The following is an 18900-nucleotide window of genomic DNA, read 5'->3' on the forward strand; positions in this document are numbered from 1 at the left end:
CATTTGGCCCCATACATTTCAGTGTCGATTAAACCTGGATTCAGTTTAGTGATCATCGACCATCGCTTCTCCCAACAATGTTCAACACAGATGGCGTTATAGCTTCAAATAAACAACACCCATGACCTCTTTAACAATAAATTAAAAAGAAAAAATTATCGTTAGATTTGTTTTTGCCTTATGCTGCTATCTAATAGGAACTTCATATGGCAACAGCCTGAACAATTACAAAGGAGGCGAGTACAGTGAAATATCCAGGCGGTCTCTTTCCAACTATTTTTCAAAAGTTGTCAAAACTATCAGAGAACATCAGAAATGCTTGGAAGAAATAAACCATCAACACAGTTGAACATTGTGGTCAGCACTCTCGCCTCATAATGAGACTAGATTTAAGTATGGGTTGGGTTTATGGGCCTTTGCATGTGTGCATGTTCTCCTTGTGTATACAGCTTTAAACCCGGGGCCTGCAGATGGAAACTACCAACAGTGAGATCTGGTACAAAGCATCTTTTCTTTAAGATTAATGTGTTATGTATGTAGTCCCTGAGAAATAAACTAATAAACTAAATCAAAACACGGTGGTTTGCGGTTCTAAATTGCAAGTTGGTGTGAAAGCATGTTTGCCCTGTGGTGGATTGCTGTCATTCTTTCAATCCATGGTCCAAAAACATGCATTGGAGGTTAATTAGTGACGAGAAATCGCCTGTAGGAGTGAGTGTGTTTTTGCATGTGACTGTCAAGGGTATACCCTGCCTTCAATCAGTCTGCCGGGATCAGCTCCCATCTCCCTGCAGCCATATTTAGGAAAAACGCAGTAGCTTTAAACAGGAGCAATATATGACCATGTGTAATTGCCCAAACTTCAGAAAACATTTTCAAGTAAACAAGTCCGTTGAAAGAGTCTACAAGTGTACACCAATATATGATTTTAAAACAGAATGTATTCAAACAAGCTAATACTAAAACACTTGTCCAAAACATGAACACCAAATGATGCATTGAAAAGATCATAGCTTTATCCTATTGGTCTCTGGGTGGTTTAGTCCAATTGTAGCTCATGGGTCAGTCAAAGTATGTCAGAGTGATTTCAAATGATATCCAGTAAGAAGTTTCTTTACTGGTATGGTCAATTATAATTTAACATTGGAAATATATATATATATATATATATATATATATATATATGCACACTTAACATGTACACTTTTAATGGTTCATGTTAAGAAAAAACGTTCTTGTTCAAATCAAACATGTATCGACATTAATGCATTCAGCCAGCTAAAGCAAAATACCTTGTTGACATTGTCTGAGAGGAGAGCTGACTGTTTCCTATTTAATGTTGCTGCAACTGAGAACAGTTAGTAGAATCCCAGACTTAAAGTAAGCAAGAGTGTGCATAATACTGTATGTCAGTTGACTGTTCTGTTTTGGAGTTTGTTGGAATCAAATTCCCCAGAAGAGGTCAACGTTCTGCTATGTGTCTTCCATGTCAAGTTGGTTCTGTCACATTTGTGCATGCGCGATGGTAAGCCAACGTAGTTGGACAAACTACCAGAAATGCATTGCCGGAGATCTCTGAGGGACTTTCAGTCATTCTACACTACAGATGGATGAATTATGTTAAAACATTTTAATCAGATAAATCAATCCACGTTAACACATTCATTTTGACAACCAGCATTAATTGAGTTCAATTGAGACAAGAAATATTTGAGATATTTGGTTGAATACATTTGACTCAACCTCAGTGGTTCCCCCTCAAAACTGTTTCTAAATGCTTGATTATCTTCCCAAACAATGAAATGGATTTTTCTCCCTTGTCACCAAGGACAAATCAAGACCATTTCAAAGATTCAAATTAACTCCAGTAGGTATCAGGCAGTGAGGAGGGCATCCATGCAAATTCCTTCTTGATTGCTTCAAGTTCACAAGGACAAAATGTGCAGCTTGTGAAACTGCCAAAATATGTGTGGCGTGTTTTCAGGAGGACTATTTAAGGTTTTATGAGCATTTTTGTTCAGCACCCTTAGAAAAAAAAAGACAAAGTAGTTTAAGTCAAAAATGATGTCATATCACTGGCTCATTCAAACCTGCAATGACCTCTTTACACAACTATTAAGCAGACACCAATGTAATATGCTCAGACATAGGAAAATAGAAACTGTTCCCCTAAGCTAGCAGGAGCTTCATCTCAGTGAGCCAAGAGAGAGTTTGTGATTCATTCTGACATGAAGGAGCAGCAGGAGATCCACAGAGGCAAAGAAAAGAAGAAAAAAAACAGCTCTGTTTCCATCACAATAATAAAGTGTTTGGTTTACTCTCCAAGGCAAGATAATTCATGGAAAACACAATAGAACAGAGTACGTTTCTGACCCACTGACCCAAGCAGACTGCATTCTTATTCCATTCCTATTTACATGTTTTACATATTCTGGTTTGTGTTTTACCTTCAAATTACAGCGCTATGCATATCACCAGAAGGAGAGTAGTCATTTATCTTTCTAATTCACTCATTAATGCCGTACATGTTCACCAGCTAACCCAGGGGTGGTGGAGGCATTTCCCATGGTCCAGTCTTCTCCGGCTCATTTCAATGTGACATGGCACTGGGGTCAAGTGGTTGTTTCAACGGACAGAGTGCATGTTTATATACACAGTATAACCTGTGGGTACTGTGTGTGCGAATTAGATAGATAGATAGAGAGCGAGAGAGAGATGGAAGGATAGAGAGAGGAGCTTTACCACTCCATGCTTGGCTCCTCTCCCTCCCTACACCCTTTTCCTTATAGTGTGCACTCACGCACCATACATCAGGCCGTGCATTTATGCCAAGCAATTGAATTCTTATTGGATATAAATCTGGGCTGTGACAAATGAGGCCTCTGTCTGCATCTTCGTCTTATAAAGTGACATGCATCTCTCATGACTGATACCTTTAATTAGCATAGTGGTCTGCAAGAACCACGGCTCTCCGTCTTTCACCTCGAGAGCCAAGACACACTTACAGAGTGGCGTCACAGATAAAAAGCTGTCTTGACGTCAAGTTAACTGTAGCCGGAGGGCATGTTTAGCCCTTCTTTTTCAGGCAAATTATGAAAGGTTTAAGGTATGATGATTTTGAAAAAAGAAAAAAAAATTGAAGGTCACTATATTAGGTAAAAATAGGAAAGTTGGGCAAAGATACTGAAAAATAACCCTAACCCAAGAAAACTTTCTATAAACTGTTTGAGTTTAATTTAGTATTTTGTTGAATAAACAAGGTCACTGGACTGATGCATTGGTAGTGTTACTTCATTCCCATGCTTTAGAAAGAGTTTGGCTCACAAAATCAGTCAACTATTTAATGGGTCGACAGAAAATGTATTGGCAGCTACTCTGTTAAGCAATTAATCATTGATTAAATCTCTCTCTCTCTCTCTCTCTCTCTCTCTCTCTCTCTCTCTCTCTCTCTCTCTCTCTCTCTCTCTCTCTCTCTCTCTCTCTCTCTCTCTCTCTCTCTCTCTCTCTCTCTCTCTCTCTCTCTCTCTCTCTCTCTCTCTCTCTCTCTCTCTCTCTCTCTCTCTCTCTCTCTCTCCACCTGTCGCATGGATGAAGCAGCATAGAAGATGGATGGATCAGACATTCAAAAGACACCAAATTAAGGAACTAATAACCCAATAATCATCAGCAGTCACATCATGAGATTTTCAGTGGCATGGTCCTAAAAGTAGTCTTTTATTTGTGCCAGTTATCTTGGTCGTAATCTGCAAAGAATAAAGAGCAGGAAGCTCCAAAAGCTTAAACGAGATTCAGTGGAATCACTTGGAGCAGTGGCAGCACCAGATATTTTTTTTCTCCGGGTGCTATGGGGGAGCTCGATCTTTCAGCAACGGTGCTGGGGAATACAGGGATCTGTAGTTTATTTTCTACTGTCGCACCAACAATGTGCACGCACCACACACATTACAGTAGCACACATACAGTAAAATCTCAGCTATATAAAACAATATCATGTGATAAAATATGCACAATATTTAGCCAAACTGATAAAGATGAAAGGTTTACAAGCCTTCCACTTAGACACACCACTGAAAGGAAGCTTTAGCACAAGAATATCACTGATGGAGCCTCAACAACAGCAGGAAGCAAAACACACTGCAGGTTTTCATTTGGGCCTCACACAGAAAGACTGCTAACTCCTGCTGCCAGCCACCAAAACCTCCACTGAATGAAAAATATTTGGTTCAATGGATCTAATGACATATTAATAAACACTGCATAGAATCAACCAGAAGGAGTTAGAATTCAGATCTAAACCACCAAATTGGCAATATTTATGCACTCACCATGAGATGTCATCAAAAAATGATACATCGGTTGTTGTGGTTTAGAGCGAAGATGTCAGTTTTCACTTTCTTTTTTTTTTTGCAGAAACCTCTCCATACTTTCCTTACTATTAGTAAGTTATGCAGTCACCAAGTTAAATGCACTCGTAATAACAGGAAGTTGTTAATGCGTACGCTACGGTGATTGGCTGAATTAGATTACGCTGCTTTTTGGGTTAAACAAAAAACATAAATACATGTTTTATTGGTCTATCTATTAATTAACCAGGCTACAAAATCTAAATAAAGCACAATAAAACAAATCACATTTCTAGGGGGTGCTATGAGAATGCTTATATGCTTTGACTCCCCCCCGGCACGGCCTATGACTTGGAGAGGAATGGAGGAATCATTGCCAGACAGTAGCAGCTCAAAGTTGGTGTCATCAGTGGTGATATTAATTAAAAGATGGATGAAGTACTTTGAGCATCTCCCATCCTCAACAGCCCAAGAAACAGGAGGCCGAGCGAGAACATTTAGAATGGTTTCAATCCATCTCCACTGCTCAGGATATTAGGTTATCAGTGCAGCAAAGTGGTCGACTTTGGCCTGTCTTGAACAGCTTTGGTTTCTGTTGGGCTGTCCAGCTGATGGATCCCTTTATCGTAGCATGAATTTCATGAATGTACAACTTATCCTTGGACTGGATTTGAATTCAGCAGACTGTGACCTCACACGCATTAGATTATTTTGCAGCCCTGTCCGGATATGAACCAAAGCATCCACATCTGACACCATGGATGATTTCCCATTCCAGATGAGGGAGAAACTGTTTCACATAGTGACTGCATTTCTGAGTGACAAATTATACCAAGCTGTAGTCTACAACAGAAAGTACACATAATGCCACTGCAATGCTTTATTAGATGAAGTTGTGAAGATGAGATTTAGCTTCTGAGTTTTCCAGATGACCCTAATATTAAGGGAAGTTGTAACATTGAGAAAGTTCTTGCCCTGTGAGAGGATTCCTGTTTGGCCCCTTTCCAGTTCAGAGGTTATCCAGATGTGCCCTTATGGGGGGTGACCCAAGAGAAGACTTTTGACAGCTGGAGATGGCTGCAAGGGAAAAGGACATATGGGCTGCAATGTGCCCAGTCCCACTCTGAGCAGGAAAAGATGAAAATATCCTCCTGCTTGAATTCAGAAAAATTGGGAGTTTTGTTCAGAATGAGATATACAGTGGGAATGTTACCATTACATCAATTGAAAATCTTATTCTAACATCCTGCTGCAGCCAAAGGTCACTGCAGTTTAAAACGCAACTCACCTCTCAAGTGGTTATTCGACTGAGGTAAATAAATACTTATATTCTCCTTTGAAGATTCATACCGGTTTCAAGAGTCTTGCTCATATTTTTTTACTAAAGGTGCCAACAGTTCACATTGCATGAAAGCAAAATTGTCAAAGAGAATATGACATTTGTAATTCACGATCAAACAAAGCTAAAAAAAAAAAAAACCCAAAACAAAACAATAACAAAATTTCAATTATTCAGGACAAAATAAAGGAGGTGATGTGATTTATATCCAATGGTTGCAATAATGATCTGACATCAAAACAAATCTGTCCATTTAGTCAGAGACAATTCTCTCAGGAAATCCTCATAATGTGCTCACACTTTGTACTACGTTCCTCCCAATTCAGGCCTGCGTCAGCTTTACGCACCACTCTAAAAACTTGCCCTTTGATGTACAGCGCACATATATGCCAGGAGACAGTTTTAGTATTATGAGTGAGGGAGAAAGATTTATTACAGCTCGAAAAGGAATCATGGCTATACAAATCTTCCCACAAGGCTACAGAGAATGGGTGAAATCCCAGCATGAAAGTTATTATGTTTTGTATTCAGAGGGGATGTGAGGGTCAGCTTGAAGAGCTTTTAGGACAGAGAAATGTACAAATTTAACTTGTGTCTTTACTAGATTAACCAATACATTTGACAAAGTATGACGTGAAGTGGAGGACTCTATTTCTTTTTTATTCAATAGTGTGAAAAATATCGACAAAGCTCAATCGCATATTTGCCTACAAGAACTGTATTGATGCCAAATGTGACTATTTTTCTCCTGGAAGATTAAATTTTCTTGCTTTCAAGTACAATAATTGTGTCAAATAACGCTTTTCAGTCATAGAATGATGGAAATTGTTGCACAATTGCAATGCAATGCAAGCATCTCAATAGCATGTTGTCACATACTCTTTTGGTTAAGCATTGTACAATCTGAGCTGAGCAAAAGTCTCATAGAAGGAGGTGGGAGTCAGTGAGTCAGAGTGAAACAGAAAGAGTAAAAGTGGGGTCAAAATTCAAACGGCAGAACAGCAACATCCCAGCTTATCGCTCTCCGCTTGGCTTGCCGCTACTCTGTCCGGTTTTGTCTCATCAACCCCTTGAATCTCTTACTCTTTTGTCTCACTTCCCCTCCCTAATCGCTCTCTCTCTCTTTGCTCCCGTCTCTTCTCACCTCCCACTTTCGCAAACTCGTAAGGATATATACCCCAAGCACTGACGCTCCCCTCATTTGCGCAGGCCTTCATAGGGCCAATCGCAGCCTTACATTTTGTCTCACAGTTCAGTGCGTACTATTCCCAAAGGGATCTATTAAGTTATGGTATGCAGTGAGCCAAGGAAAAGGGGAACCGAGCTTCCGAGTGGATTAGCTAATCAATAATATGGGGAGGCATTAAAATAGATGCATTCATACATTGAGACAGAACAGGGACGGGAAGCTGTCTAGCTTTTACAATTCCCAGAGGTATTGATCGGGCCAATTGGTGGGTGGACTTTTCCATGATATCCACTTTAAGAGGGGAATTTCTATGGTTACATGTGTCAGCTCTAAAAGCAATTATTTAGCTACACCCAACACAAAGTCAGGTTAATCTGTTCAAATAAAAATATTCTAAGAATATATTGTTGCTACTCTCTTCATGTGCGGTTATTTTTGTCATATATGATGGTCTTTGAGGACATGGTGACCCTGAAATTATCCCCCCACCCCCTTTTTTTTTACATGCAAATTCTACTTTTCTTTAAATCTCAGGGGAACAAAAGAGGACCAAAGCTCATTATTATGCAACTTTGCTGCATTACTGCACCACTGAACTGCTTTTACCTTGGCTAACATCTTACTAAACCTATTCTGTTCACCTTGTTTCAGCAGAACACTCTGGTCCCTGAAAACGCCCTGTGGGAGACTGAACAACTCGTGTGGGACTTGCAAAGAAAGCATCGGCTGATAAAATGATGTGTAACACAAGCAAGAAGCAACAGTAATCTTACAGCCGAGGGGCATTTTTCATTATGCAATTATATTTCATTGCCAAGTGGACAAAAGGGAGCACGGATGGAAATGGGAGAATAAAACATTACGAGGTGGAAGGTGATAGCTGGACAGATACAGTCTGAACCGTGTATAAAGGCCAATAAAAACCTGGAATGATACATTTAAACAGTCATATAAGACATCTTGATATGAGGATATCAGATTTATGTGTCATTGTCAAAATTAATAGTCTTGCAAGTGTAACAAGAATGGGTTTATGTTTAGATTTTTATCTGGATATAACAAGCTCTAATATGAGGAAATAAATCAAACTAGTTTCAAAACTTGTTGGAAACAATCACAATTGAGACAGATTCCGTGTGTGTGTGTGTGTGTGTGTGTGTGTGTGTGTGTGTGTGTGTGTGTGTGTGTATGTGTGTGTGTGTGTGTGTGTGTGTGTGTGTGTGTGTGTGTGTGTGTGTGTGTGTGTGTGTGTGTGTGTGAAATTAGAAAAAAAAAATCAGCAGGACAAAAAAGGCTCTTCAATGTATATGGAACTGTTGATCATTTTCATGCTATGCAAAAAACTAAAAAGATTTGCAAAACTAACAAATCCCCCATCCAGAGAGATATCCACCAGACCTCCAGACGAATAGTTTGACGCTTGAATTTCAGCTCCTTCCATCCCCCAATTTATCAATGCCAGTAAACAAATATTTTGCAAGAGGCAAATGAGCTTGCTGTAAGTAGGACAAGCAACCCAAAGGAGAGCAAACACCCAAAGGCAGCGTTGCTCTATCAGTCATTTTAGTGTCAAAAATAAACACATCACAACACTTACTAGGTGTCCAGGCAAAATGTAGGCAACATGATGTCACTGCAGGAGACTTCAAACACACTTAAAAATAGCTCCTGATAGCAAAAAAAAAAAAAAAAAAGTCAAATCTTTTGAATACATCAACTATACATGTCAAGTACGGTGTCAGCGTTTCAGGGAAAAAAAAAGAATACAAAAATGGTTTCCATCAAATGTTTTCAGTTTGCATCACCATTCAACAATCACACAAAGGCAGTGAGAAAGAAATTGCTTTCTTCTCTGATAGTAGCTGCAGAAAAAATATGGTACATTCACAGCTTGTGTTCTTTATCTTTTAGGCTGAACAGCCAGGAATGCAGCTCCTTCTTCAATGTGCCTGTTTTTTGGTTTTTTGTTGTTGTTGTTGTTGTTGTTTTTAAAGTAATCGTCACATCAGAACATTCCCTGCTATCACTTCCTTGGATTGGACTTTCTACCTGTACGTATCCACAGAGGCAATATCTTCTGAGACTGTAGGAGGCTCAACATAGGCTGAGAAACACTTGATGTAGCAGCCCACTATCCTCGAAATTATGTCTATATTGGGCAAATCTGCTCCTCACGATTTATGTGCATGCCAACATTCAGTGCTCGTGCTGGAAAGAAGCTGTTTGTTACTTCCGTCTGTTCTCAGGCCTGTGAGCTATTATTTACTTGCCATATCCACAATCTCTCCCCCTCCTACATCACCTTAAAACCCTGCTTGATCAGATTCTTCTGCCGCTTCTGGATCTAAAACGGTGTCATTAAACATAACTTTATAGGTCTGCTGAGAAACTGCAAATTTTTCACGTGGTTACATTGACTTTATTTCCTTTGTGAGAAAATATGTGAGGATTTTACTCGAACATGGAACGCAATCAATTTCTGTCCACATATTTAGGAAACGTTGTGCTGCTTTTACCTTATTCAGATAGCCTTCATTCCAGAGTAGTGCTTTGCTGAAGGCAATATGAAAATGATACTCGTTCTGACCTTTTGCTGCCATGGCTTATTGCATAAAAAAAGAACCATGTGTTTAATCACATATGACATAATTAAAAACAAATGATCAGAAGTCATGTATTAGGCAGTAGTGCGCAGTCAGGGGCAACAGGGCCCTATCCAAATTATTATTATTATTATTTTTTTTTTTAATAATTAAAAAGTGATTCTGAAATCTGTGTCTGGAATCAATTAGTGACTTTAGCAACTTTATCCAGAAGACGACTGGTTCTATTTTGTGGAACTCAAATATCCTATGTCCTCTAAACGCATCACAACTCATTTCAAGCAAAGTTTCGAACGCTCATCTTGCTGTCGTCATTGAAATGAGCTTGACTGATTGCCCCATGGGCAGGTGCACGTTATTATCTGCTAATTTGTAGTCATAGCGGCTAATTTAACAGCAAGATCTATGATATGATTGCGGACCTACACGTGATTGGTGAGTGTTATTTATTTATTTTTTTACTTTCTCTGGATTAGATTGGCGCCGCTTTGGCATTTGGTGCTGTTTTTGATTGTAAAGTGGTGTTTTCCATACAATTGTGCACACAGACAGACAAGCATGCTGCTGGCCCTGACTGAAAGGCCACCGCACGCAACTGGTATATGTGAGTATCTGAAAATGGCTTGGAACTGAGGGCACATTCCGATTGTGAGGGTGCTCAGGGTGATGCCTTTTCCCAGCTTGGGAATAGGCACTGTAAAAATATTTTTTTTCCTTTTCAAAATGATTTTTTAGAACAGATTTTAGAACAGTACAATGAAGATTCATTTAATACTCATTTCAAAAGGGTTTACTTATAACTGCAGCAGAATACAAACACTGACTCAATTGCTTTTTCTAATAAAGGCATTCAACATAAGACAAGTTGTGCAATTTACAATAGCCAATAGTCATGATGTCATTGTATGAGTCAAGGCATTAAAGTTGGGATAGGTTGGGGAGTGTAACATGGTTGAAGTTGTGGCTAAGACTGAACTCGATTGGTAAAAACAATAAATAAAAGAAAGAAATACCATGCTCCAACATTATAAAATCTCCACCTGTATGTTTTTTTTTTTAACATTCTCACAATGCTTGATTGTCAACAACCACTGATTTTACTGATCCCAAATGTTTATAGATGCAGTACAATCACAAACCGAATGCAAATGGCTCCTTCGTGATACACCTTCTGTGACTGACAGTCCTTTCGCTCTTGCTCTACCCAATTTAGTCACTTCTGACTCTTGTCTCTTTGTGTCTTTCTGTCCTTCCCCTTCTTGAAATAATTATTATACACAGTCAACCAACTCATCTACAAATATTTATATGCTAATGCCTGCCTTGGTTCTAATTACTGCCGGGAGTGTTACATAGGCTCGCTAACAACCCGTGGAGTGTTCTGGGTGTGTGAAGAAATGACTAAAACAACCCATACACACTGATGCTCAGTGTTTGAAGACTTTCCCTCCACAAACTGCAAGATTGTGTAAAACAAAGACCCACATGACTGGCTGCCACCGAGTTTCCTTAAATTGGCCTCCCGGGCGGATTTTAGGTGAGTTCATTAGTCATGCAAACACTTTTCCCCGACCAGATCCAGTGTGATGTTGGACAGGAATTTAGAGATCCACCTCGTTGCACTGCAGTGTGACTCTGTTGCCAGTCACAGAATAGTTAAAGCCTTTGGGAGCAGGCCGAAGCTGTGACCTGATGTTTGTACATCATAACCGAGTGTGCCTGCCTTCCTGCTTGTATTATTTTTGGACCGAACCCACAGGAAATGTCTGAAACTTTGTTACTGTCACAATTCCCTTCATTTATCCTCTCAGAAAAGTATGATTTTCCATGAGGCCCTTAGGCTATTGTATTTTTATTTATTTTTTCATTTGTGATAAAATATCCATGCTATTCACCAAAGGCCTACTGGCCTCAAGTTTAGATGAAATTACAAATCTATAATTCAGTTCACACTTCAGAAAGTGTGCCTAGCAGAGTAAATGTTTGGAAAGGGAGGAGAAAGTAAAAAACACACGTACACACAAGGATAGTACAGGGAAGGAAAGACAGAATGGGGGAAAAAAAGGGAGATTTAATTTCCTTTGCCTGAGCCTATCATACTGCTTGTGGCACAGTAAAGTCCCTGGAACAAAACACAACCTTGAATAATGAACTATACGTGCATACAATATATTCCTCTTTCATTTTGATATTCATATGAAAAGTAGCAAGTGGGTCTCAAAATAAAATAAAAACTATCTGAAAAAAAATACTGCTCCAAACAAGCACCGAACCCCCCCCCCCCCCCCCCCCCCAACTCTTCACATCAACAGTTTGACAAGTCATAGGAAGAAGTCTTGAGAAGAGTTCAACGCTTGATCTTCTGACATGATATCTGACACGTTCTTCTGATATAATTTCACATGGAGGAAACTGTATAAGCCCCTCCACATCATCCAACTTTTTTTTTTCCCTCCCTGAAGCTGATATAGTCACTTCAAAGATTCAACTTAGAGGGATGTTATTGAATTTTTGACGGGGGTGGAGGGCGGGCTGGAAAAGATATTGCTCAAGAGTTTTTCACCAACACTCAGACCAATATCATCAGATATTAAACATGGGGAGATATCACTCCCTTTGAAGAGCAGTCAAGGAGGAATGAACAAAGGCAGGAAAACACAAGATCTATTACCTCAGATGTTGACACACACACACACACACACACACACACACACACACACACACACACACACACACACACACACACACACACACACACACACACACACACACACACACACACACACACACACACACACACACATATGACAGATTGTAGCACTTTAGCGCACAATGAGATGCTTCACTGCTTGACATGAGTAAATAAAGTCTCTGTTTTCATGGTAGGTGTCAGAATATGAATGATGCTCTGTGGTGGTCAGCTCTAAAATCTGGTGATACTCAGTGGGCGATCGATACTGGGACCCGTGTGAGAAGTAAGCGATGGGGAATCAATGGCAATATCAGTCACAGAGTGGGTTTTGCAGTGTGACACATGTGACCGTGAGCAGATATGTGCAGGCATTGTGCGAAGAGAAAATGTCACCCTTGTGTGGAGGGAATTCAATGTACTGTAGGTCCACAACTCTTCCAGTTCTGTTGGACCGAAGGCCACTCGAAACATTATCGACAGTTTTTTTTTTTTAACAGGTTCACCAACTGTTATATTGGTTAAATTTCAAAACACTATATTAGGGGGGGGAGATACAGGATTTATTGCAAGGTAGTTCTTTCAGCTTGCCTGCCTGAAGCTGGGGTTTAAGTTTGTTTAGCTTTCTTTGGAATATTGATAAATAATGACCCCTATCCATTTAATATATGTTACACATGGCTCCGAATGCCTCTGGTTATTTTGACAAGGAAGCATGAAAGGATATCTTTCACTGTCTTGTCGTGTGAAACAGATGGATTTCTTTTTCTCCCGTCATGCTCTGATTCAAGACAACGAGATGTGCCGAGATGGAGTTGTTGCTTTATACAAAAGGGAGAAATTCGAGAATTTGTTCAATTTAAGAGTGTGTAAAGGGATACAGGGAGAGCGAAATAAAGACATGATGATATCAAGAGCTTAAGATAACAAGTGACTGCAACAATGGAAGGTGACATCCTTGTACACAATTGAAGTCTGAAAACAAACACAAAACGGTGGCTGATGGTAGGAACTGTCCAGCAGCAACACCATTTTACATGTATTAGTACCTTTAGGGGAGGCAAGGCAACACAGTGTTTAACACTGTCGCCCCACAGATAAATAAAAAGTGTCCCTTGTTTGAAACTGCTGGCTGGGGGCGTTTTTGATTATTATTTTTACTATTTTGAAAAAAAAAAAAATCCAAGTGAAGAAAAGAAAAGTCATTAGTCTCAGTTTTGCCATTCTGCCTGTTTTGGTCAGACAACTGGCAGTTTACGACTCCAAAAACTTTTGATAAATCTTTCATCCCTGGTTTTTCTGCATGACTAAAAGCAATAAACTTGTATTAGCAAAGTAAACCCTCATAGTCCCCGTCGGTGAGCGATTATGTGGTGTGAATCAAAGCTTATTCTAAAAGACAATTGGAAGGCCTGATCCAGCAGTTTGGGCCATTTATCGCCTAAGTCCACAATTTTCTTGAACTAACGAGGCTAATGTGAAATTGATTTCACTTCTCTTTAAGACACAAATGTTAAATGTCTCATATCTAATAGTGTATTCATTTGGGCTGATTTTTTAAACTCACAGAATTTTTAAACTCTGTTTCTTCACTTGTCATCATTTTTTTCCTTATTATATGGAACAATAACTTTGCCTTTGGATGTAAGCACTTTACATTTAATCTGACACACACTTATAATATAACCCAAACCTAACCCTAAAATGTATAATCACCTCTAAATTGAATAATCTGCATGGTAGGGACTTGGAGTTTTGTCATCACATTTTGGAAGTCCCTACTTCGTCAGTGTTTAATAATATTTAGCCTCCAACTTAATGATGGAGGCAGCATTAGCACAAACACTATAATGCCATTTGGGAACATTGCAGAAACTTGCATTTCTTTCCTGTAGGGGAACTCTTTCTTATTTTCCTAACCCCGTCTATTCTATTAGTCTCGCCTTAAACTATGTCTTCACCCACTAATTTACGATGTTCCTCATTTGCGATCGTGCCGTAGAGATTTAAAATTCTCTTTATGATCTTGGAGTCCACACTATATTTTCAGCCAATTTGACGAAGAGCTTCTGAATTATTCATTAAAAAAATCTCTGCCTCTCTATTGATACACAAATTCAATTATGTATTGTGTTTCACTGCCTTTCTTTGAATTGATCGGTTCTCTAACAAGCATTATCAGCATGCTGTAAAAGTCTTTCACAGGATTTGATGATGCTCTTCATCAACGTATTGGCAGGAAATACAGTAGATAAAGAAGAAAGACGTGTTTCTGCATAACGTGAATCAGAGTACATTTGTTAGGCACACAGATTAAAATTCAAAGTACAGCAAAAAAAAACATTTTGAGCTGAACATCCTAATCATGATAATTAACAGCTCGTACATGCAGACGCACATCACAGGCAAGCGCAGGCTCCATGTAACTGGAAGGCAGCGTGCAGCGAGGCCAGTAGACCCTTCAGTTGGCCCTGCAGGCCATCTGCCACGGCCACACCTGAGAACAACATCTGACAGGCAATTAATAAGCGAGCCTCTAGCTGCGGTGGCAACCTCTGTGGCATATGTCGCTCTGATAACCCCAGTTTATCTGGCATCTTTTCTTTTTTTAACTGCACAGAAGAGATAAAAAAAAAAGAAAGATCCCAAATTGTAATGTTTGCATTTTTACACAGGCTAACAGGCTCTTTACGGGAAATACATTAATGTCACATATTGCAAATGCAAGTACTTAATCCTGATCGGGTAAATGTGGCTAGTTAAATGGTCACTTGGGGAATGCTGGGTGATCATGACCTTAAGATTCATACAAACTATCCTTCATCAAGAATCAAGGTTGTGGTGACAGTAGGGACAGTTGGCTTCTTCAGATTAGTGGTGACAGATGGTCCAGATGTTACAGTCAAATCAAAGCACTGGAGAGTGTGTGGTCTGAAGTCGTGCGTGTGTGAGTGCATGCGTGCATTTGTGTGTCTACCTCAGACTTTTGCTGAAAATAGAGAACAGCTTTGCAATATCTAAGCTACTTTGGTTGTGTTTGCACCATAGACGCTGAGCGTGGTGTGTGTCGGTTTACAGCTGAGAATCTATTGAATAAACTTGATAGACCTTGGCACAATGCCAGTTTGAAATGTCAACGCTTGGTTATGGACTGTGGCTCTGCGGAAAGCTGAGAGATTCTCAAAGATTTGGCAGGAAGTAGTCCATCAACTTTAGATCTGCCAAAGAACTTTGGTCAGTGGTGTGAGAGTGATTACACTGAAGACATCGCAAGACAGTCCAGCACTCATGTTGAATTTATGTGACCACCACTTGGAGATATCAGCCATCAGTAATGGAGAAATGTCTTGCTGAGCAGCTGTTGGAGTTTTGAAAGGTGAAGCTTGTCTTAGTTTATGGATATGTCTGCTCTGGTGCATGACAAAGGAGTGAAAAGGCTTTTTCCCAGCGTCAACCAGTGTTACAGAAGAAAGGCAAGACAACCGACTCTCCCACCATAGGCCAATGTCTCCAAATCCACAGCAATGACTCCCCTTAACATCCAATAACTTGGATCAAAAAGAAGCCCCACTCCTTCCACTCTGTGCACAGAGGAGCTTTATTGAAGTTTGTGGCACATATGAGACAAAGAGTAGCCTCAAGCTAATTTAATACAACATCTTATAGTAACAGAGATCTGAAGTTTCTTCAGAGTAGCTCTATGTACAGTAAAATAGGCATCTTAAGTATTTGGTTTATTTTGCATCAATTATTAAGATTATTCTGTAACATTGTCTCCTAATAAACCATCAAGAAGGTCAAAATTAAGTCATCTCTGATAATTCTACGGCTTTTATGCTATATAATCCGATTGTCCATAGACATTATCAGATCATGCGGAAATATAAAAAATGATGGAGAATGTATTTTTTAAAGCATCAAGGCAAGCTACAGTATTGAGTGAGTTGTCTCGCAAAGTGATTCAGCTATTCTATTACACACAGCACTTATGAAAGAACCGTCACTTTTCATTCATCCAGCCTTTAAGAACTCTTATTAGGCAAATAAATTGGTATTTTACAAATGCACAGTCACGAGATTGAGCACAATGCTCTCTGAATAGTAATGATGTATGTGTCCTTAGAACTGAGGTGAACAGACAAAGCACTGAGGGTCAACTGCATTCAGTTGATGTGGGAACTCAAAATGAAGTTTTTTTTTTCTTTGTAAAGGGGAGCATGTTACAGCTTTCTTTTACTGATAATATAACATATCAGCAATGATGTCCAATAGAACCATGTATACCAACAGTCAGTTAGTAATATGACTTGTACACATTACTGTAATTGTAGAATTGTTGGAGTTACAAGTACTAAAGATTCTATGAGCAGGTTACTTGTTATTTTGTAGGTGAAGAATATTCTTGAGGTTTTACACTTACTGTAGTTGAAATGAGGCTTTATTTATTAATTTTTTTACTGTTGTCTCATTAAACTCCTGTTTGGATGAGAAGCAACTCTTTAATCTTTAACTAAGTGTCATCCTGACAGCGACATGGCAGCTGTCTGACTGTGACTAACATTCCCTTTAACCACACGACCTGTGATGTTTTAGAGGCCAGAGATAAACTTTATCTCATCTTTGTTGTCTGTAACATTTGTAGGTTTTTTTTTGCCCCTCCTTCTCACTGTCATAAGTTCATAGGTGTAGATTCCTTCAGAAGCAGACCAGGTATTGTACAAATTGCAGGATGTGAAATTGGAGACAGACTTTAAGCGTACCTTCATGAGTGAATCAGTCATCAGGCTGCCCCACACAGTGACAACAGCTCAGCTTAGCAATACTATAACAGTACAACTACTGCGTGTGCACATTAAAAAGGCTTACGAAATGAAAGACGCATTTAAAACTAACACACAAGAAACCTTTCTAATTTCCTTGTCATTGTCACTAAATGGTAATAACCTCAATTAATGATTCAGAAGGTTTTTGTAACAAAATGACATGGAAAAAAAATGTTTTAGTGAAGTTAAGTTAATCACTTTTTTTTTCCGTTTCTATATTTGAGACTTAAGCCTCATCTAAAGGACAATGTTTCAAATGAAAACGCATTGTTTTTGCATTTTTGTTTTAGAAAACTTTCACGATAACAGGGCAACATTTTGTCCTGTCTGTTTATTTAGAAATGGAAGAAACATCGAAAACTATGTAGTTTCCATGTAGGACTTTGTTTATGTTATATTTTGTTTATATTATGTTTTGTTTTTATGTTTTATGTTACTATCTGCTTATGTTTTATGACATGAAGCCAATGTTATTTTTTCAGTGGCTCTGAGCACTATTGTGTAAACACCCAAAACACAATTAAAGTTTTCTGTTTTCACTTGGAAACATTGTTATGTAAACAGGGCCTTCGATGTATCACAATTTATGACAAATCCCCACTTCAATCTAGGAACTTTTGCATTGTTTACATGCTATGTGCATGATCAATAATTGTTTTTTTTTTGCAACTTATTTTTTTAATGTATTCATTAACTTTGCTTGGAATGAACTTGAATTGATACCAGTAACTGCTAACAGAGCTTCCACACTTTATCACTGAGAATAAAATGCCTGTCATAGATTCATTAAAGTACCGGAAGGTATATACTTTACTCTTCACGCTGGTTCAGGACCTCACTTTTTTAGCTCATGTCTCGTAAATCTATAAGGTCCATAATGTCAGCAGTTCTTGGTCTGGGTTTAAAATTGATTTTCAACATGGTGAAACGTCTGCTGTTGTATTGTGACTTGCTTGGGGTGACTGGATAACAATGGAGTGCAGACAACATCTAATAACCAGCCCTTCAAATGTATACAAGTGTAACTTCTCAATGCTCACTTCTTTAAAGTATGGCCATCACTTTAATGGCTCTCGGGACTCAGGGCCACCTGCATATGCTTAAACATGTGTAATGTCATGAAATAATTCAGTGTGATATTGCAGACTGAATTATTCCATTCCTCCTAAAGCCAATTAACTGTTATCCCATCCAGGGTCATTTGTCTTGAGTCTATAACAGTAATTATGATTCGTTCTATAGACCCACTCAGCCAAGCTGTTGCTCACATGTATTTTTCAAAGCACAAGCCATATGCCTGAATAATATTTTCTTTGCTGATTTTTAATTATTGATTAGTGATTGAGATCTCCTCTCACAATTTTTTTTTTGTATCGGTTCACTTCAGTTATTTAAAATAGATTCTCACGCTTTACGGTGGGAAACTGGAAAGACGTAAATGATTGTACAACCTCGTAAAGTGATCCCAACAGGTGAGCTTCCTGATAACAGGCATTTTCTCTGCATATGGGAAAGGTTGGAAAGGATTCAATATGCAGATGTTCTTATCGCTCTCAAACACTTTAGGCAGTAGGCTGAGTGGAGGAAGGAAAAAAACCCCACACACAAAATTGCTATGTTTCCTCAATAAGGCAGCATGAAGGAGAAAATGAACTATACATCGTCCGGATGCAGCCAACAGCCTCATTTCCATACCCACAGATGACTGGCAAGTGACAGTCCTATAATTATGCGTCTATAAGTAAAGGAGCATTCCAGCAGCAGCTAAGGCTTTACAGGTGTTAATCATGTATTCATGGAACAGGCAGAACAGAAGGGATTTTGACTTTTAAAGCATTTACTGGAAGACACAAGGTATTTTTAGATTAAGTGGACCGATAACGGCACGAAAATGAGATTCATGGAGTACCATTT

Source organism: Blennius ocellaris, assembly GCF_963422515.1.
Source record: "Blennius ocellaris genome assembly, chromosome: 23".
NCBI lineage: Eukaryota > Metazoa > Chordata > Actinopteri > Blenniiformes > Blenniidae > Blennius > Blennius ocellaris.